The 23,682-nt window shown below is 35.5% G+C and overlaps 1 long non-coding RNA gene across 5 annotated transcripts in view; it reads left to right on the forward strand.

The window, feature by feature from the left end:
- The window catches only part of LOC127483689 (uncharacterized), a 108,789-nt gene that overhangs the window by 72,750 nt on the left and 12,357 nt on the right, over window positions 1-23,682 (forward strand). For all 5 annotated transcript variants that reach the window (XR_011384736.1, XR_011384735.1, XR_007910186.2 and 2 more), the window contains one exon: window positions 6,731-6,834. This is a non-coding gene — a long non-coding RNA (uncharacterized lncRNA). The remainder of the gene's footprint in view (window positions 1-6,730; window positions 6,835-23,682) is intronic.

The following is a 23,682-nucleotide window of genomic DNA, read 5'->3' on the forward strand; positions in this document are numbered from 1 at the left end:
CTCACATCCTATTTTGGAAGCTTGAGATCAAGTCCCACCTCCGCTTCTTTTTTTTAAGATTTTATTTATTTATTTATTTATTTGAGAGGTAGAGTTACAGATAGAGAGGGGCAGAGACAGAGAGAAAGGTCTTCTGCATGCTGGTTCACTCCCCAAATGGCTGCAGCAGCGTGAGCTGAGCCAACCCAAAACCAGGAGCCAGGAACTTCTGTGTCTACCATAGTGGGTGCTGGTGCCCAAGTACTTGGGCCATCTTCCACTGCTTTCCCAGGACGTGAGCAGCAAGCTGGATGGGAAGTGGAGGAGCAGGGGCATTAACAGGCATCCATATGGGATGGAGGCACAGCAGGCAGAGGCTTAGCCTGTTACACTAGAGCGCAGGACGCACCTCCCCAACCTCTACTTCTCTTCCAGTTCCCTGCTAATGTACCTGGGAAGCAGCAGATAATCCCCCAAGAATTTGGGCTCCCACCTGGTCAAGATCCAGCTGTTGTGAAAGTATAATAAAGTGATATCAGATATTTTTTCCCCAGCATGTGCCATTCCTAAAAGAGTCTGCTCCCTGTTTCTAGAACAATGATCACATATTAAGAAAATGCTTCTTTCTTTTCCTTATTGTAAATTTTTTTAAGAAAATGCAAATAGAAAACTTTGTCCAAACATTTATATTTTGTTATTCTTATACATTTAAGTGAATATTACTTACTACAGTTTGAATTGAGACCCCTCCTTTACTATATATTAAGATTTATTTCAGGCTTAGGCATATGACAATGAGACTTACTCGTTAATGTAAGAGTTATGTATTATTTAACATGTTGAGATTTTCAAAAATTAACTGAGAGTCTGTGTGACTGAGATTTGAGAGATGAAGATAAATAACCAACTGTGCCAAGACTTCCAATAGTTTGTTAATAATGAAGCCCAGCTGATTAAGTCAGGGTGAATGCATTCAGGCCTCTGCCCCGTCAGCTCACCCTCTACCGGGCAAGCTCTCCCTCCAGTGGTTCTCATGGTTGCATCCTCAACTCCTTAGCTCTACACATAATGTCACCTGACGAAAAATAATGTCCCTGGTTACTCTCATTCAGATGCACTGTATCATCATGTTATGATTTTTTTGAGCCAATAGCTCTAGTCACCTTCTAATATATCTTATCTGGCTGATCTATTCTTACATGCAAACTTTTATGTATTGTCTGTCTTCCTTCATGAGAATGTAAACTCCATAAAAGGCTTTGGCATTCTTTTGTTCAGTGAAATATCCCAGTGCTTGGCACTAGGAAGATACCCTATAAATAACTGCTAAACAAATTCATTCAATGAAATGGAGGATGTGGGATCTTACCAAATTAAGTTAATGTTTTAGGTCTACCATCAGTCCACAGGTAAATATTGGCAAAATGTCTAGTGGTTGGTGGGAACATCCCAGACAGAGGAAACCTGTCAGAAGGGCAGTTTTGAGGGCTGGCACTTGGAGGAGATTTGGAATAAGAAGGCTAACGGGGGATGCATGGCAACTGTGTATTTGTCCCAGCCTGATAAATGAAATCTGAGCACTGGGGATGTAAAAGAACAAAAAGCAGACCTAGTGCACTAGGAACTTAAAATGTTCACTCACGAGTATACACAGGCTTGCTTTATCTCCATCTATCTACCTACCTACCTATCTACCTACCTGTATGTTCATCTGTGCACTTAGAAATAAAGGCACAGGAAATGGAGTGTGTTCCAGGAACCACCCTCCAGAAGAAAGAAGGGAAGGTGTGAAAGTGGAAAATGCCCAGAAGACATCTAGAAAAAAAAAAAAAGTAACACCTAACTGGATCTTGTGAGAAAGCCATGAAAGTATTCCAGAAATAAATGCAATGGGAAACTTTATAGGAGTCTGAAGTCCTATGTGAGAAATCAATGATAACACATTAGAAATTTAGGTATAAACCTAAATGAAAGATCTCCGCGAGTGAGATCCCACTGAAAAGAACGGGTCATCAAAGAAGGAGGTACCTTTCTCTGAAGGGAGGAGAGAACTTCCACTTTGACCATGGCCTTGTCTAAATATGATCAGAGTCGGTGAACTCAGGGGGCTTCCATAGCCTTGGCAGCTCATGACAAGAGCCTAGGTTGATTACTGATGCCATAAACAAGAGTGTCAATTTGTTAAGTCAACAACAGGAGTCACTGTGCACTTACTCCTCATGTAGGATCTTTGTCCTTAGTGTGCTGTACATTGAGATTTAATGCTATAACTAGTACTCAAACAGTATTTTTCACTTTATGTTTCTGTGTGGGAGCAAACTGTTGAAATCTTTACTTAATGTATGCTAAACTGATCTTCTGTATATAAAGAGAAACAAAAATGAATCTTGATGTGAATGGAAGGGGAGAGGGAGTGGGAAAGGGGAGGGTTGCGGGTGGGAGGGACGTTATGGGGGGGAAGCCATTGTAATCCATAAGCTGTACTTTGGAAATTTATATTCATTAAATAAAAGTTAAAAAAAAAGAAATTTAGGTATAAAATGGAAGCATCACTGCATTTGAACTCACTGGATCATGAGGCAGAGTGCATGCACTATGGTATATATAACCAGCTGTAGAAAAAACAAATGCAGTAAGACAGCATAGTTTATAATATTTAGAAGCTATTTATCATTGTTTACAAATATGTAAGTTGCTTATAAAATTTGAATTATTTATGTCTCAGGTATATCAAGGTTAAAGCAAATATTTTCATTTTTCTGGATATTTGAGCAACTACTATAGAACATGTTCTAAATTAGGTACCAGGATCATGAAGGAAAGAAAACAGACCTCTGTCCTTGGCAAGTTTTGGATCTCATGAGAGTTGGAGATAATGCACAAATAATTATTCCAGTGTGCCACAGTGTATAATAGAGACAAATGGAACTCTTAGCTACACAGATGATGATGAATATATTTTAAATACACAAATATAGACCAATGATTTTAGTTTATACACCAGTGGGGGAAAGCAACTTTTATACAGAGAACTGACTTGGAAATAAATGATTAAAATTAATTCATGAAATAAGCTCATCCATTAATACTTGAGTCATAATCCCTAAACTCATAATACCCACTTATTTATTTACAAACATGCTTTCCATACAATACCAGTAGCATAGTTCCAGAAAATTTCTAATTGTATGCTACAATTACATGGCATTTATCTCAATATGTCCAAAAATAGCAAACACTGATGTTAGGTAGAAGAACTTTGTAAAACTGACAATCTTAAACTGAAAAAAGTGCTGCCTGTTTAGCTACAAATAATGCCAGAAAAACAATGATGACCAAGTGAGAGGTTAGGACTACTCTTCTTAGAATTTCAAAAGAACTAAGGATTCTTCTGTTACTACAACTAATGAAAAGGTGGTTTGTAAGAGAAGTTTCTTTCTAATCTGTAGTAATTCCCAGCATCAGTTAAAATGCCTGGACTTTGGCCTCTTCCACCTCCCACTGACACAAGATCTGATCCTGTACTCAAGACTCATTTCCTTCTCCTTCTGACAGCTGAATCCTTCTGATGTAACAATTCAGATATGCTTGATATCTACCTTTCTATGAAAGTACCAGAGAAAAACAAAGCAAAGTCACAGAAAAATCCAAGGAGAACTGCAGGAATATATATCATGAGCTAATAAGTACTGTAGTTTCTGACTATTAAACCATAGTGCATGGTGGTCTAGGCCACTTAATCTTGAGATGTTTGACAGGTAGTATAAAGAGGCTGGGTGCTGGCTCCTCTGAACTTGGCCAAGCTTTGTGCTTCCATCCTAATAGCACATTTCCTAGTTTCCTCTAGGATCCTTATTCCGAAGCCCTACATACACTTTCCTATATCCTTGTGATCATTCAGTTTCTTACCACCAATTATTTCCTTTGCAGTGACCTCGAAAACCTCACTACAATGTCTGACTACCCCTGATCCAATTAAAAAAAAAAAGTTGCTGACACCTAAGAATTGATATATTAACCAACTCCCAGTAAGATATTTTTATCCTCAGGCAAGTTCAATAAACAGGGCTTTACTCCCTGAGCAGATCTCCTTGCAAGTTAACCAGAAATCCCTATTAAATTTACCATTTGAGTCCCACCTTGAGTGATGCCTCCCATAAACATCTCTATTTGGAGAGTCCTCATCTGCATATATCTAAATGATTGTATGGCTTATAGAGGTTGGAAGGGCAGGAAACAACAGTTGAATTTGTCCACACAGCAATTCTCTCTGAAGGAATCATCTCCTCTCTACCTGAAGAAAATGGCTCTGTTGGCATTATGTTTTCAAGAATGTTATTGAATTTCTTGATAGAAGCATTTGTTGGAAACATCTAAAGTACATTTTAAGAATGGGTTTAATAAGAAAAACATAAATAGGCAATTTTCCCTTCCACATGATTTTTCCACTTGGGATATTTGGCTCAGGGGAAGAATTCAAGCACTGAAATACATATGAAAAATGAAGCTTCTCCGACTATGGGCCTCATCACCTTGAGATGTGCATAAAGAAAAGTCATAACATCCAGATTTTGATCACTAGTGTGTCCACTAGTGGGCCTAATGAATAAAACAGTTTCTCATCAGTGGTAGGATTTGACAAATATTTGCTGAAGAGATGACATGAGAAATAATGAGTGGATAGCAAGGGTCCCTCGGGAAAAACTTCTGTAAGGTCTGTGACAAGCTCTTCCATCTCTTCGATTAGCAAGAGGAAAAACAAATGAGTTGCTGTAATAACAGCTGCTGAATCTAACCAATGGGTACATAGGTGTTAATTTCAATATCACTGCAACTTTTTAGAGATTTGAAATGTTATAAAGAGTTGATGGATACATTAAGACAACATAATCTCACCCATTTCTGTTGAAACCATTCTATATTCTTCTATAGGTAGCCTTTATTAATGTTGTTGCTATATAATGAGTAGATAGCAAGATAGAACTCCTATCTGCTTGATCACTCCCGAAATAACTGCAGCAGATGGGGCTGTACCATTTGAAGACAGGAACTCTATTCAGGTCTCCCATATGGTAGTAGGGATCCATGTACTTGAGTCATCACCTGCTGCCTCCTAGGTGCATATTAGAGAGGCAGCTTGATTCAGGAATGGAACCAGGACTGAACTCAGATACACTGACAACTGTAGGCATCCTAACTGCTTTCTTAACTATTTTGCTAAACAATCATCTCAATAGACCACCATTTACCAGTTTCTTGTGTATTTAATTAAAAAAATATTTAGGTGTAAGGAAATAATAGTATTTGTCCCTGCTTCTAACCCTTTCTTATTTAAAAGATATCATACCCACTATGGTTTACAAGGCTGCCACCTCCGAATGAAAGGCTGATTTTAATAGCCATTGTAGCAACTTAAGACCATAACCAAAAGGCAAGGTCAGTGCCCCATCCCTCTTGGATCTTCTACCTTCCATCTGATCCTCACCAGAAGTCTGCACCTAGATCTTGGACTGCCCAGCCTCCAGAACTATGAAACAATGAACTACTGAGTTCATCATAAACTGCATGGTCTGCGGTGCTTTGTTAAAGAAGCACAAAACACCCATAGTATATGTTCCCCTTTTCTCATACCTTCTCACTCTTCCTATGCCCCTCTTTCTCATCCCCTCACTCTTGGTTTAACAATGAATCACATAAATACTTTTGAGATCATTTTAAGAAGAGCTTTCTGGTTCTTTTTTGTGGAAATATTTCATAATTATAGTATTATTTATTTAGTCATTGGTAAAAAATGCTGCAATTAATAACTTGAACATATGTTATTTCATGCTTGTGTAAGTGTATCACCAAGATAAATTCACAGCATTGGGATTACATGTTAAAGGGTGAACATATTTGAATTTTTAATAAATATTTTCGATTGTTCTCCAGAGTGCTGTACTATTTGGCACTCCAACCGGCCATATTTCAAACTGTTACTTTTCCCACAATTTCATCAATAGGTCATCTTGTACAGCTGTGGATTTAATAAATTGATAGCTAAATGTCATCTCAGTGTGATTTTAACTGTGATTTATCAGTTAATGGAGTTGAGCAGCATTTCATATGATGCCATGACATATATATTTTTTCTGTTCACATCTTTTAAATATTCCCATTGTTTTATCAATTTATATAATTTTTCATATAAAAGGGAAATTATTACTTAATCTATGCTCTGAATAATCTTTCTCAATTTTTATTAGATTTTAGCTATAGTGTCCTTACTTTATCATTAATTAGCCTTTTATTTCATAAATTCTTGATTTTCAGAAACAGATGTTTCTTCCTATTATGTTACAACTGGCTTTTCCTCCTTTCTAATATTACTAAGGTTTAGTCTTTATATTTAAATGTTCATTCATGTGTAGCTTTTCTCATTCACATTATGAATTTTTTAGAATTATTCTAGTTTTGTGGAATATACATGTATATATGAATATGAATAAATTGATTTGAAGGGGGATTCCCATTCAATTTATGAACCTTAGAATAATTATTATACTTAATATTGTGTATGATGTGATATACCTTTTCATTTGTTATTCCCATTTTTCAAGTTCTTGATCAGACATCTAAAAAATCTAGAATTGAGTTAGAACTAAAATCATTTCTTCATTCCGCGATCTCTTCAGTGTCTTGTAACATGTTTTCTGTCATTTTAATTATCATGTTATGCAAAACTATTCCTTTCAACGGCCATCTCTAACAGAGAGGACACTCAATGAGGAAAGGTTCATGGATTTCCTGTGAGGGGCTTGCTACCAGTGAATGACAACAAAACAACCAACCAACCAACCAAAAAAATACTATGAGGTATGTTTTCTTATCATTCGTACCTAAGAGTTTTCTACTGTGATATTCAGAGAGGATAAGTGATTTGGGTAATCATAATTGCCACTGAATTATTCGGTGGAGCCCAAGTCTCAGCGTAGGTCTTGTGATTTTAAAGACGGCATTCTTCCATAACATATGCATTTAATGGGAACGTAAAATGCTTATGCTATGATTTTAAAGTTTAGAATTTCTTCTTCCAGGTAAATTAGAATTGTCACAACTAATTTTGTGTCAATGTGAATTCTAAATTAAGACATACCTATGTGATGGAATTTCAGTTTTATGGCACTAAGGGAGAAGTGATGCTTACTCATCAGATTTTCTTACTGAAGCCCAATCAGATCATCAGCATAAGTATCATTATCAACATAAAAGCAAAGCATTATATATCAGAAACTGAATCAGGATTTTAACATACTATTTCATACAAATTATTAAAATAGGCTTGAGAGGGTATTATTATACTGTTTTTACAAAAGAGGAAATTGAGACTTAGTGATTTTAAACAACTTCACCACAATTTTAAGGTCAGGGCAGAGACAGGTGTGAAATCCAGATCTGCTTGATTTCATACTGAAGTTATTGTGCTGAGCCGTTTTTCGTGAAGGTGATCACATACTCTACCCACATCTAACACTAGTTTTGCATCCATGGCTATTTCATTGTGTTTTTTTTATTTTTTATCAGACTAAGATAGTTTCATTAAACTAACTTAGGAAGATAAAGAAAAACAGGATCCTCTCATGTTGATAAAACAATTATTGCCATTATTTATTTTAACCATTTGGCCTTTGGAGTATTTAGCATTTTTTTTCTCTGTAAGAATACATCTACATTTCCTGTAGCTGAAAAGTATACTTAGTAATTCATGAGTTATTTAGGAAACTGGCTACAAATTTGTAGATATTTACACAGTTCTCATAAATTATAGTCAAAACTATAATTTCTTCAATGGGAATTCTGCTAAAAGCTTACATTTACACAGAATATGTAAGTGCCAAATGTCGATATACATTTTTAAAACCAACATATTGGGGCTATTTCCTCATATAATTTAAATTCATATTCATACCAAAAGTAATAAAGTTTGTTTGCTTTCATCAAGGGGAAAAAAGAACTGTTTACGTGCAATTATAGGAAAGCACATGGAAATAACTGTAAACCTACCAAATGCAACGGCAGCAAAACAGTCTAGCAAGCATAAATAAAATACCTGAATAATATATGTAATATGAATATAAGTTGTAGAAATGGAATATTTGATGTACTTCACAGAATATATTTTGGAATAAAATTAAAAACAAAAGCAAAAGAACTATGAAGAATATTTTTTAGTTAGTAACCAATATCATGAAGTTGATAATTAGATGCTATTAGGAAAAATTGTAAATACTTAAACCTGAAATTTAAAAAAAATTGACGTCTAAAACTATATGCATACAAATCACATCAACTGACACTGAATAATGTTCCATTGTGGAGATATGCCACATTTTCATTATCCATTCATCTGATAGTGGACATCTTAGTTGACTCCTTATTTTGTCTATTGTGACCAATGATGTGATAATCTTGGTAGAGCAGGTATCTCTATGATACAAATAGTTCAGATCTTTTGAGTGTGTACCCAGTAGTTGGATTGCTGAATCATATGGCAATTCTATTTCTAGTTTTTAATGAAATGTCCATGTCTACACTTCACAGTGGCCTCACTAATTTACAGCCCCACAAGCAACATTCCTACCAACAGCATATGAATTCTCCTTTCTCCAGATTTTTGCCAAAATTTGTCATTCTCTGTCTTTCTGATAATAGCCATTCTGACAGGAGTACAGTGATATCTCATTGTGGTCTTGATTTGCACTTTCCTGATGACTAGTGATATTAAGCATTTTTTTCATACAACCAAGAAGTCAATATCTACACCTGTGTCTTGAAGTGTTTCCCTTATGTGTCCTTCTAGCAATTTCAAACTTTCAGGTCTTACTTTTATGTCTTAAATCTATCTTGAGTAGATTATCATATATGCATAGAGGTAGGTATCTAATATCATATTACTGTACATGTACATTCAGTTTTGCCAGTGCCATTTAATTAAAAGAGTATCCTTTCTCCAATGCATGCTTTTGCTTGCTTTGTCAAACATCTTTTGGCTGTATGCATTTGGATTAATTTCTGGGGTCTCTATCTTGTTTCATTGGTCTATGTTCAGGGTTTACGAGTACTATGCTGTTTTAATTACTATAGCTTTGTAGAATGCTTTGAAGTTAGGTAAAGTGATGTCTCCAGCTTGAATTATTTTCTTCAGGATCTCTTTGGGTATTCTGGATCTTTTTTTTCCTAAGTCTGTAAAGAAAACCTTTGGCATTTTGAAAGGTACTACACTGAATGGGTACATTGGTTTAGGTAATATAGACATTTTAATTATGCTAATTATTCTAATTGATAAATAAGTAATATGATTCTAATTTTTGTGCCCTTAATGACTTCTTTTGTCAATGGGTGTCAGGAATTCAAGTACTTAGGCCATCACCTTGTGCCTTCCCAGGCATATTAGCAGGAAGTTGAATTGGAAGAACAGAGTAGCCAGGACTCTAACTGTCTGATATTGGAAGCCACCTTAGTAGGAGGCAAAACAACATGGGGCCCCAGTTTAGTTCATTATTTAGGGGGAGAGTGTACTTGGAATTATGGGAATGAAGAGAAGCAGAGTTAATTACTGGCATTATAGAACAGGAAAAGTAAAGATGTCATCAACACAGATCCTTGAGTGGCATTTTCAGGGATGATTTCATACAAAAATGCAGTGTGAAGAGCAGTGGCAGAAAAGCAGATCAGAAAAAAATAAGCAGCACAAAGGTGAAAAATGGCCCATAGGGTAACCAATCCATCTGCAGGTGGCTGCAGGCTACACAAACACCCCTCACCCCTTGTGAATATTAGTACCATTGTCATTACCATGGCTCAGCACTAGCAGGCCTCCCAGATGCTGACTTAATATCAACCGTGACTTTACTGTAAGTATATATATGCAAACTGAATTAACATCTCATTGCCATTAATTTAGCAGGATGTTACAACCCAAAACATATACTATGTATCAGGAAACCTGAACCTAATTATTATCTTATAACCACACAGGAACTATTTATATGTTATATTGTCATTGGTTCTATTTCATTGAAAATTATGGATGACTAATTGACAAAAAAAAAAAACAAAACTATACATGGGTGAAATGGTCATTTTTCCATTCAGTTATTCTTTATAACTGTTGTATATATTTCTTCTAAAATAGGGTGTTTTGTTTTTACTTGTTAAACTTCTTATTTGGTGAAGTTTAAACCTTTTTTACTGCAATGTAAAGTTAAACTATGTTCTCTTAAAAAAAAACAAAAAAAGAAAAGTAGAAGGAAAGAGGGTAGGAGGGAGGGAGGCAGGGAATATCATATTCTTAGACACATATAAATCATACTGAATCTGTTAAAAATTAATTATAATTAAAATAACAAGTGAAAAACCTCTGTTTTAATTTAAAAATAATCCTTAGAGATGTATTATCCATAATACTTTAATGTTTATCACTGGTTCTATTTCATAAAATAATGTTGTATTTTAGTCTGTACAGATAGAATCTATTCAGTTTGACTCACATTTTTAACTGTTAAATGGTATTTTTCTATTAAAATTCATAAAGTCAAGGAAAACTTCAATTGAATACAAGTTAAATGCCTTACCTCCCACCTGTCATCTGCACAAAGCATGTAATTTCCCTAAAATTATGCAAAAATTAGCTAATTAAGATTTAATTTGCTAATCCTCACTCAGTTAAACTGATGACATATGCAAATTGCCTGCTGAGCCCTTTAAAAATTTTGAAGCAAATGATAAACAAAATTTCTTTTGAGTTCAAAAAATGTACAGAATCTCTTGATTGACACAACATAGTGGCTGATAGTTGGATAAATATTCACTGTAATTTTATTAGAAGCAAAAATTTGCATATTCATAAAAACCAATGAAATATACTCATAAGGTTGTTAATCACAGTGTCCCATGGCCTATACAAACATTAGACAAGAGCAAATTAGTACTTTGTTTCTAAGTGAATAATAATTTCAACTCTTATTTATCAATTATCAAAACGTCCATACATTTTATAACATAGGCTTACTGCTTTTTTGCATAAAAAATTCTATTCCATGAGCCACAAAAGACTATCTATTATGCTTTTTAAGGAATTCTTTATAATTATTTAACTTTTTTTAAAAAGAAATGGTTAGTAAATATCTATACAATGACTTAAGTCAATATAGTTTGTGAATGTTTCATACACATGAATTACTCTAGATGTTTTATTGAATTATTCAGTGTTAAGGCAACTGTGCTGGTGTTAAGGAAATACCAAATATACACTTCGTTTGAATGTATGTGTGTATATGAGTCTGTGAGGGAGAATAAGGCTTCCCATGTATAAATAAATATGAATATACTCATGATAGATTTTTCAAATAAAAACACAGAAGGAATAAAGGGAATCACATGAAGTACACTCTAATTTTCTAGAATAGATTTTTTCTGTTGAGAAACAGTAGTCCTGCTCATATCAGAGTAAAGCATTATTTTAAGTAGTCAAATATATTTTGAGGATTGTAAAAGTGATATGAAAAGTTTCTTAAACGAGTGATATACAACCAGCATTTTGTTAGGTCTTTTATAATGCTTTTTAGTAACAGCTGTGGATTTCAGGTTTTCAGAATAATAAGGTAATACATTTGAGTTGTTTTAAGTAACTGTGGGTGGAAACTTGTTATAGTGGCAATAAGAAACTTTTATGGTTATCATCATTACTGCTACCATTATTAGAAAACAGAGTTATTTTTAGCTGGACTGGGTAAGTGCTATACTTATCTTAGGGGATAGAAGAATGTCTAGTTCCGACTATTGTCCAAATAAAGGACAGTGATGTTGATCTTGTATTTGTTAAATCCAGAAGTTCACTAGAAATTGCCAGAATCAGTTTCTTTACTGATGACTTCTGGCACAGCTTGTTAAAGTGTCCAACAAGAGGTGGGGGAACATGCTTACATTTCCTACCTTCAGTTCTCCAGAAGCCAACACTCAGAGCACAAATTTCTGGTGATTTAGTGGAAAAGATTTGCATGTATGGATAAGCCTGGGTGTCCACCAGTGATATCTGCCTCCAATATAGGTTTATTGCTGTAAATATCCTTTGATTTTGAATAAAATCCATATGGGTTTATTATTGGTAAAATTTTGTAAGTTCTTTCAAAATTGCCAATTTTCATCTATAATAATATACTACAAATGTTCCAACGTTCTATATTACATTCAAGGAATTGCACCAGTTATACCATGAGCTATTATTACAGCTATTCTTAGATATTTAAAAAACATTCAACATCCTATTACTTGCACTTGGATATCATACTTCACAATTTTAGTTTTTAAAAGTTCTCATCTGTAAAAGATTAATCTGTATGGTAAACATTGTGTTGAGCAGGTCTCAAGGAAGCTGAATTAATACTATAAATAGGTTCATGTGTGCATGCACACACACATACACACACATACATCCCATCTCACAAAAATGATTTTTAACGTGATTTGTTTCATTGGTTTGTATTTCATAAGCGTACTTTCTTTTAAATACTCATTAGAATTCTTCAGAGGACCCTCAGAACAATTGCAATGTGGCAGATTACCAAACATGCAATGAGCCTACTTGCTATGAAGAGCATTTCATGTTACGGCAGCAGAGGATAATCAACCAGAAATTAATCCTTTTCATGTTGTGACCCATATAACTGTGAAGTAAAATGTGATCTTGACACTGGGAATTAGAGTCGCTTGCAATCAGGCAAGAGTAATGCTATTCAAGTGACACCATTTTGTTAGGTTTCAATTATTTCACACAATAGGGGGCTTTATGATGACAGGAGCATGAGTGAAACCAATATCAGGGGGTTATCAAAACAGAGTTTCTCCAAGGAATCAATCAACTTCTCCCCCTTTGCTCATCATTCAGTTTGGATGTCTCTCTCTCTCTCAAGAACTAAGTAATGTAGCAACTTGTGGAGGATTAGGACCCATTTAAAATCTTGTGCTCTTTCATTTCTCTATGCTTCTTCCTGTGACACAGGATCCCCTTCTCATGCAATAGTGATCAAGTTGTAAAGAATTCCTCAAGGGTTAATGATAAGAGAAAAGGAGTTGAGTGCATGACAGGAAGTTGATGATTATGAGCCCACCTGGACCATTGATTCACAAAATGTTTGCCCCAAATTTTATTAATTAATTCATTTATTCATTTAATAAAGTCTTGCTAGTTTTCTGAATTAATGAGATAGTAATAGCAAACAACAAAACAATCAATATCTCCCATTAATTTAAAAAATCTGCAAACATTAAATGATCAATACTTTCGGTTTTACTAGATGTTAAATAGACTATTCCAATTATAGTAACTCATTCATTTATTCATTCACATGACTAACATTTAACTGTGTGTTTGCTGTAGTTCATGTATAGAGTTGGATAATGCTAATGCAGCATTAATAATTTTGCCATTTATAAAGCTTTCATATATGCTGACTTGCAAAACCAGAATACAGTAGGTTTTAGAATTCTATCCAAAATATAGAATTATTTTTCACTGTGCTCACATTCCAAATTAAAATTATTTTTAAAGTATATAATGTGTTTATATTGATGTACATGAAAGCATCATTTATAGCAGAGACAAATGTAAGCATAACAATTAAAGAGCTAATTAAACTCTGATACAAGCTGTAATGGAATATGATGGAGCTATCAGGAATCTCATTTTACAAAAGTATAAGAGTAAGAGAAAATCTGAAGATTAATTTTTCAATTTAGAAGCAGCATATCAGACTCAATATGCATTATGAATACAATTTTGATGGAAAATATGCACCTAGAAAAAGAGGTATGCAAAAAACATAATTCTAGGGTATCAGGATTTTGAAAAGCAATTTATCAATATGTATAAAAATATTTAAAGGCGTTTGTATCATTATTCCAGTAGTTTTATTCTATTGGGGTATTTTTTGTAATTTTGAGAAATAAGAAAGTCTAAATGTAGCAGAGTAATGGGTAAAGATTATGTAGATATTCAAAATGAATCATTTCAATGACATGAGAAATACTAATAGCAAAATGGTAAGTGAAACCATTGGAAATGTTTTCAACTGTGTGAATAAAATATCTGTGTGTCTGTGGTAGGGCCTTGAAGCTATTACCAAAGATGTAAACATAGCTCTTAGAATCTTCAGACTCAGAATGAATATCATTTTAGTGTCTAGAACAGTGAACTCTCCTCTGAATCAAGACTCAGGACAATTTTTTCAATTACACCAGTTTTGATGGTAGCAGGAAGATTGTTTCATATCTTAACCACAGACATACAAAAGCTAAATAAGATACTTGGCAGACTAAGTAGGTTGAAAACTTGCATAGATTAGGGTTTAGGCTACATGAGTTTTGAGAACTGTAAAACAATACCTTATTCATCTTAAAGTTCCTGGCACAGATTATAAATAGTGTTCAGTGTAGCTCGGTGAAGGCTGTGACATGAATTCAATCAGAGTTCCACCAAAACCTCTGCTCATCAAGCAACTTCTTACTGAGAAGGCTGTTCATCAATCAAGATTGTATAATTAAGATCTCAGTGAGTAAAAATCAATATTTTTGAAAGAAATGCAAACTAATACACTAAATATCTAAAGCCAAAGAAAGAATGAGTTATACTTTGCAAGATTTTAATGTTTAAGGAAGTTAGGTCTGCTGGAGAAATATTTTCTAAAGCCAAATTATCATATATAATTGAGCAATTAACATGTGATTTTAGTAGGAATCTTACTAAATTTATGTATAATATTGGAATATTTTAGAGAAGTTGAGGTTTCTCATATTTGTGAATTTTACTTACTAGATTTTAAGTATTTCAGAAGGTTCCTTGTTAGGTTGAAAATTAAAGTACTGGGAGCCTGCATTTTGTCACAGCCACGTAAAAGGCCTCCTGTGATGCTGGCATCCCTTATGAGCTCTGGTTCAAGTCCCCACTGTTTCGAGTAGGATCCATCTCCCTTCTGATACTCTGGAAAAGCAGCAGAGGATTGCCCAAGGACCTGGGACTCTGCCCCAACACGGGAGACCATGAGGAAGCTTCTGGCTCCTGGCTTTGACCAGGCCCAGCCCTGGCTATTGTGGCTGGAGTGAACCAGCAGATGGAAGATCTCTCTCTCTCTCTCTCTCTCTCTCTCTCTCGGCTTTTCCCTTTCTCTGGAAATCTGCCTTTCAAATAAAACTAAATCTTAAAAAAATAACAAAAGAAATTTAAAATATTTAAACATGAAAACAAAGCATATTAAATTTATAAATGCAGTGTTAAATAATCGAAAGAGGTTGAAAAACTTTGAGACTGTTATTAAAGACAATCTAATATGCCAAATAATGTGTTACATGTTGATATAGATTTCTAATTGTAATATGAATAACATTAATTTTTAAAATAGAATTCTGAAATATCTTCTAAGATCTCAAAATTTCTGTTGTAGAGGTGAAGCAGCTTATATTTATAACATAATATGGGTACATAACATAATCTGACAGAAAATGCACTAAAATTTTTACAAGATTAGACCTGACTTCATGAGATTATATATATTTTGTATTTTCTGTTTTCCACAGTCAATATTTTTCATTTTATATGTGAAAAATCATCAATATTCACCTTCTATGAAATACATTTTGATTTGCCTTTTCCACATAACAGCAGGCAAAGCATCTAACCTCTAAAACATTTGAAAACTATACAGCAGTAAAAAACAATGAAATCCGGTCATTTGCAACAAAATGGAGGAATCTGGAAAACATCATGCTAAGTGAAATAAGCCAGTCCCAAAGGGACAAATATCATATGTTCTCCCTGATTGGTGACAACTAACCGAGCACCAAAAAGGAAACCTGTTGAAGTGAAATGGACACTATGAGAAACAGTGACTTGATCTTGCCCTGACTGTTGATGTACAATTTAATACTTTATCCCTTTTAGTATTTTTTCTTCTACTTAATACTATTGGTTGAATTCTGTAATTAACACACAATTATTCTTAGGTGTTTAAAATTAACTGAAAAGTGATCTCTGTTAAATTTAAGAGTGGGAATAAGAGAGGGAGGAGATGTACAATTTGGGACATGCTCAAGCTGACTTGCCCCAAATGGTTGAGTTAGAAACGTGCCAGGGGATTCCAATTCAATCCCATCAAGATGGCATGTACCAATGCCATCTCACTAGTCCAAGTGATCAATTTCAGTTCACAATTGATCATACTGATAGGTCTAGGAGTTAAAGGGATCAAATAAACAAGACTAGTGTCTGCTGATACTAACTGATATATTTCTAAGGATTTCTAAAGGATTTCTAAGTGATTCTTCAAAGAAACCTAGTGGGAGAAAACATATTTCTCATGTTTTATGAAATGAATTTAGACAAAGATAGTTATGCATGTAAGAAAATAAACAAAGGAGTAAGTTTCATGAGTTAAGCTGCAGCTAGGGGAATCCTTATCCCATAACAGCCTGCTGGTTCAAGTTTCTGGTAAAATGCTTCAAACACAATACCCTAATAAAGCAGCAGATGATGGCTCAAATACTTGCATTCCTGCCACCCACATGAGAGACATGGCTGGACTGCCTAGCTTCAGGCTTCAGCCCATCCCAGCCCAGGCTCTTGCAGCCATTTGAGAAGTAAACCAGTGGATGGAAGATCTCCATCTCTCTGTCACTTGGCCTTTCAAATGAACAAATGTTTTAATTTTTTTTTAAGAAAATAATTAAAAGTGAGAACGAATATGTAGCAAAAAATAAGCAGATAAGAAAATAATGTTCAATTGTTGTGGAGGAAAATAAAGATGATTCCATTTTTCAAAACACCGTAATCCAGACACCGAGGTAAACACTTGAAATGCTGCACTGACTATAGCACATATCCTTGTGTGAGGAGTGCCACAATAAAGGCAAATACATATTGATTGCCAGGAGGGTTGGCTCATGGTTCAGAGGGATTTTGGAGAAATCGTTTCATGGTTTGAAAAATGAGCACAGGCCCCACATGCAGAAAAGAGGAGAAAGTGATTTCAGGCAAAGGGAGCAACACTTTAAAGGTGGGGAAGAGCTGGAAATGATTGCTATCATTTCCACAATATTGCAAATTGAGCCAAGTTCTGTCATTAAGGATTCTGCGACATTGGTGGTGGGGGAAGGAAACTCCAAGGACCATAGAGACGTAGAATTAAATTGTACATCTCCATTTCATGGCTAGGGTTTTTCTCTGTTATTCACCAATGTGTGAATTCATCTACACAATGAATTGTGGATTACAAATCAGTATATTTGTCGCCAGTGTTTTGACATAACAAGTTAAGCCACTGGCTGCAGTGCCAGCATTTCATGTGGGTGCTGGTTCAAGTCCCAGCTAATCCACTTCCTATCCAGGTCCCTGCTAATGTACCCATGAAAGCAGGGGTGGATGACCCGATTACTTTTGCCTCTATCCATGTGGGAGACAAGATGAAGTTCCTGGGTCCTGGCTTTAGCCTGGCACAACCATGGCCATTGCGATCATCTGGGGAGTAAATCAGCAGATGAAAGCTCTCTGTTCACTTCTCACTTTATAATGTTGTTTTTTGAAAAAATAAATGAATCTTAATTTTTTTTTAAAAAAAGATTGGTATATTAAAGCTGAGATAGTATAGAGCCTAGTTTGGTTTTCAAGAAAATATTTTTTCAATTCCAGTGTTACTATCTGAAGGAAAAATAATGCTTTAAATAAAATAACAATTACAAATAGTAATTGATGGAAATTGAATTTGTGTTCCTTTGCAGGGGTCGTTTTGAGGCCAGTGTTTGAGGTTTATAGGGACCCCAGAAAGACGTTTTTTTACTTTCTTTTCCTGGTTGTTGTTGGCAAACTTGCTGGACTGTGGTTTAAGTATTGTTCTCACAAGCTGCCGGCTCCTTCTAATCTTTTACCATCCAAATCCCCAGGACTGAGTTTTCCCACACTATCCTTTTAATATAAAGTCAGTGTATTTGGAAGAGCTTCAGAGGCTCTCCTCCTTATGGTCTACTTTCCCCCTGGGCAAAACCTAATTAGAAGTTGGGTTGGGAATGGTAGTTTCCCTCAAAGTGACATAGCTCCCTTATGAGAAGAGTGCTAGACAGTGGCAATAGCCTCTGATCTTCCAGGGGTGGGACTGTTGCCCTTTGAGTCAGTTGATAAGGGGACAGGAAAACCAAAGAATGCTTGGCTTTCCACAAGGTGTCACAGAAACAGCAAATATTTTATATAAAAAGATAATGATCATATATTCACAGATAACAAATTGTCACATTATCCTGCTCCTGCTCCTTGGTTCAATTTAAGATAGTTTGCTTGTTTTTCTATTGGTGTTTTTCTTAGCTGCTTACAGTACAGGTAGAATGTGTGTAAAAGATAATAGAATTCACTGGAAGTCAATTAGTAAAATAACAGCATTGTTCCTGACAGGTGTATAATTGTCCTGACACTAGAAATTGTTCATAATTTCATCATAAAAATACCCAAACTTAACCTTTGTAAAGAAGTCAACCAAGATTTGCTGTTTTAAGTTCTATTGCCAATAGCACCAATTTCATTTTCTTTTGCATAATGAAATAATTATTTGTTCATATACAGATACTTACATTTCCCTCAGGACTACCAACAGAAGGGAAAGGAGAGCAATTTATTTGAATAAAATTGCAAGAAAGTGTTTCAGGAACATGAAGTAGTGTCAAATAATAATTTCATCTCAAAGAAAATTGCAGTTTTGGGAAGGATTAAGAAGGGAAACTCTTTAGGGACTAAGGACATTAACATTCAGTTTTCAGAGAGCAAAATTTTCAGGTGATTTGTGTGTCTGTGTGTGTGTCTATATGTATGTGTATATTTTTCCTCAAGTTTACTGGGCACAATCAACACATTATACAACTCATCTAGTTAAACTATACAATTCAATGCTTTTGTATATGTATTCAAAGTATTGTACACTATCTAATTTTAGAAAAATTTCCCACTAAACATAAAGCTATGGCCATAAATAGTCACACCTAACTCCTTTATTCATATCAACTTTAAGCAGCTATGAACCTACTTCTCTGTAGATTATTAACTTTCATAAGTGCAAAATTGTTTTTAAATATGGTCAATATTTGTAAAGGTTGTCCTTTTTCAAGATTGCTTTGAGATTTTGATCTCTTATGCTTTCTAATAAATTTTAGGATAATTTTGCCAATTCTAAAAAAACAGCTATAATTCTTTTAAGGATTGTATTGAATCTGGAATATGCCTCCTTAACAAAATTATATCTCCTAATCAATGAACATGGAATTTTTTTCACTTATTTCAATATGCATATGTTCTATACTTAATGGTGTTACACATTCTCTGAAATTATCCATTGTTCTTCAATCTTTATAGCTCTTTTCCTTAAATTCCATCTCTATCAATTTCATTTATACTTTCATACCAGTAAAAATCCATTGATCGCTTCAAATTGTTTTTCTTATTATTGCAATTTTCAACTCAAGATTTACCGTGGTATTTATATATACTCTACTGATGAGACATTTTTATCCTAGCTTCCTTTAATTCTTTTAACATGGTTTCATTAAGTCATTTGAAAATATTTATAATGGTATCGTTGAGGTTCTTTCTACTAAGTTTAGCATCTCAGAACTCACTCTAGCAGTCAGTTTCTGTTTCCACTTTGCCTGCATTTTCTTCTATATTTGGGTTACTTTACCCAGTTTCTTTGCATTCCTCATAATGTTCTTGTTGAAACTGGACATTTTAGTTACTATATTGTAGTAACTCCAAGTTCAGATGCAGCCTGGTTGTTGCTCCTTGTCTGTATATCTGCTTAGTGGCTTGACTGGACAATAGTGGCATGTCACTCCCCCTCTTCATGGAGGAACGACACAGGACCCTGCGCTGTTCTTCCGTCTGCTCGGCCCTTCCCGGGTTTGCTGCTGGTTCTTCCCTGGTTGGCTACCGACCCTTCCACCTCCATGGAAGGGCGGTTCCCCCTGCCACTTTCCCCACTTCCGCGGGGGAGCGGCACACCGCCGGCCGGCTCTCTCGGGGGCTGCTCAGGTGTTATTTGGATAGATGTTCCTGGTGCATGTTGTCTCTCTCCTCCTTTATAGTCCTCTTCCACCAATCCCAACTCTGCTACCCACACGCCGAGTATGCTGCTCTCCTCCAATCAGGAGCAGGATCAGCTCCTGCAGGTCATCACTCAAGTTGGTGAGAGGCAGCTGCATAGAAGTTGTTACTCCCTTCTCAGCGCCATATTGTGGGAGAGCAGATGCATAGAATAAGTCTTAATTCCAGTAACAGTCTAGTCCGAGTTGCTCCCCAGGTGGCAAAGTCCAGTATTGTGAGGCCTGACAACCACACTTCTGAGGGAGAATCCTTGAGAGTGCATCTAGTCACTCTGGCATGACAGTGGATTACAAGGATCACTTTGTCACTTTTCATGACCTCTCCTGTAGATGTCTACTGCTTTTGTTAATGATCTCCAGCTCTTAGGCTTCCATATTTCTTATATTATTCCCCACATTGTCACAGGGCATAAATTGTTCCAGAGTTTTAGTCAATTTAATTTGTGTTCCTTTGCAGGAGTAGTTTTGAGGCCAGTGTTTGAGGCTTAGTAGGACCCCAGAAAGACTGTATTTACTTTCTTTTCCTGGTTGTTGTTGGCAAACTTGCTGGACTGTGGTTTAAGTGTTGCTCTCACATAGCCACCAACTGCTTTTAATCTTTGACCATCTAAACTTCCAGGACTGAATTTTCTCACACTATGATTTCAATAAATCAGTTCATTTGAAAAAAGCTTCAGAGGCCCTCCTACTTATGAGCTACTTTCCCCTGGACAAAGCCTAATTAGAAGCTGGGTTGGGAATGTTAGTTTCCCTCGAAGTGACATAGCCCCCTTATGAGAAGAATGCTAGACAGTGGCAGTAACCCCTCACCTTCCTGGCATGGGACAGATGGGAAGAGGACAACAAAACCAAAGAATGCCTTTTCACAACTGGAGTAGGTCTCCCACTTGATGACTGGAGTTTTGAGTAGTAAGGATGATCCAGTGTTCTTAGCTGCATCTATCCAGAATAGAAACTGTGCAACGGAGCTAAGTGAATGAGAAATGCAAGTAGCACACTTTTCTTGGGGTGAAACCACAGTAACAAAGTGGGAGCTGGAAGAAGCAGCTCCACCTTCTTGGCCACACCTGCTTGAGGTGAAGATCCTATAACAGAATGATGGAGTGCATTGATAATCCAGCTGGTCATGCCACGGATTCTTACTATTCACAGTGAGACGAGTAGATTTTCTAAAATTAATGTGTTTTCATTGGTAGTACACTTTTAAATTCCAGTTACTCTTGATAATTATTTTTAGAATAATGCACAGCAATTAAAACTGTGATTTTCCTTGAAAGAGGATTTGCCATGCTCTTTGCTTACCATCCTGGATGTCCCACCTCTCTTAAATGATTTAAGGGAATCAGCTAATATGCACTTCCTGGAGCATTTGTGGAAGAAATGAAGTGATCCTTATAAATACTTAACTTTCATATTTGGGAGACAGAAATAATATTTATTCACTATATTTTACCACATTCTGTAATAAATAACTGATAGCCGATGTTATATTTATTCCTTAGATCAACTTCTGCTTCACCATACAACAGTCCTCTTGGTCAGGCACTGAATGTTGGCAAAATAATTCAGGGCATTTGACATAGTCACTGTTTAAATTCTGTGCAGGGCAATGGAGCTACAAAAGCTTTTTTTTGTTTGTTTTTAAAATTTCTTTGAATGTTACAAAGGATTGTGCTTTTTTGCTTTAGTAGTCATTAAAAATGTAACTTAGTATTCCAAGTGCTGTTGTTCAGTCAGAGTATAGCCTGAAATTTCTTCTCAACCTAGGTATCCAGATATTATCTTCTCATAGATATCCCTCTATTGTTTAAAGAGTCTAGCAAATCTAATCCTCCAGGGAAATGGCCAAAGCGGGTATTGTTTATGCAAGACTGTAACTTAGATTTTAGAACCCTGTCTATACACATGTGTTGAACTGTGTATTAAGACATGACACCATTTTTATAATTGTGTCATAAATGAAAGTGACAGGGTTTAAACACCAGCCTAGAAGCAAATTAATCTTGGTTTGCATCTTGCTTGCAATTGTGTCCAGCTTTCTGAACCTATAGTCTTCGATTTCCTGATGTTACTTGCCTTTCCATACTCAGCCTCACCACTCTCCTCCCTGGTACATAAGTTCCCGTTACAGGTGAACAATTAAAGTCCTATTAACCAATATATTGTTTCATATATTAATTTCCTTATACACTTCTTTGAACTTCCATAATTAATTGCCATCCTTCTTTCCTAGAACACGAGCATATCCTTCTACACTCAAATTAAACATTCACTTCCCTCTAATCTAGAAGAAGATAACTGCTTTCATTATCTCACCAAAACATCTTTCATAGACATCTTATTACAAATAATGATTTAAGAGTCTATTCCCTTGCAATCTAAGAATTTCATTGGAAAAAAGCTTTTTTCTTCACCTAACTCAACATCTGCCACATCAAGTAATGAACAAATGCCTGCTGCACTGGATAGAATGGAATCAAGAGTTATCAAAACACAGTCAGAAGCAAAGGTCAAGTAAAGTTTTTTGTCTTCATAATGATTACATATGAACACTCTGCTTTAGGGAACACAGGCCTTGGTTGGTATGTCTGAGTGATTGTGTCTTTCCAGGTCATTGAATCACAATGAAGTCCTTAGCAAATACACTTATTGTTCCTAAATCAAATACTCTGGTTATGAACCTGAGTTTAATCTGACCCTCTACGGTAAAAAGGTGTTGCTGTCTGTGCTACCGATCTAGCTTCATCAGCTTGTTCTACTTCTTATTTTATGTTTCAGGAACACCAAATTCTCTCTCAGACATCCCTTAAATGTGCTATGCTTTGTCAGGGACATGTTCTATTTCTCCTTTAAGCTTATTCACCTGGAAAATATGTAATGTATTCTTTGAAGCTCGGTTTAATGTACATCATGTACAAAGTAATTCCTAACCACATAACTAGGCTATGGATTTCTTTTGTTTTTAATGAATTGTGTAGTAACGGTACAATTTTATTATAGCTGATTATGCATTTAAGTAAGTTTTTAGCAGAAATATAGAATAGTTAAAATAGTTATTTTAGTTTTAAATTCTCAGAGCTTCAACTTTTTATTTATTTTCATTTCTTGGAAGGGAGGGGGAGAGATAGAGAGAGAGACAGAGAGAGACAGAGAGAGAGAATCTTTTCTTGGTAGGGAGGAGGAGAGATAGAGATAGAGAGACAGAGAGAGAGAGACAGAGAGAGAGACAGAGAGAGAATCTTACATCTGTAGGTTCACTCCCCAAATTCCTGTAGTAGTCAGAGCTGGGCCAAGCCAAAGCCACGATCCCCAAACTAAATTGCAGTCTCTCATACAAGTGGTAGAGACCCAAGTACTTGATTCATCATTTTATATAAGCAGGAACTTGTATCCAAATTGGAGTAACCTAAACTCTAACCGGCCACTCCAACATAAAATGTGTTTCCCAAGAGTTGACTTAAGTAATGAGTAAAGCATTCACCTGAAATCTTAGAGCATATTACTGTCCTGGACAATCTTTGGAAGCTTAAAAACATT

This window comes from Oryctolagus cuniculus, chromosome 1 (genome assembly GCF_964237555.1).
Source record: "Oryctolagus cuniculus chromosome 1, mOryCun1.1, whole genome shotgun sequence".
Classification (NCBI taxonomy): domain Eukaryota; kingdom Metazoa; phylum Chordata; class Mammalia; order Lagomorpha; family Leporidae; genus Oryctolagus; species Oryctolagus cuniculus.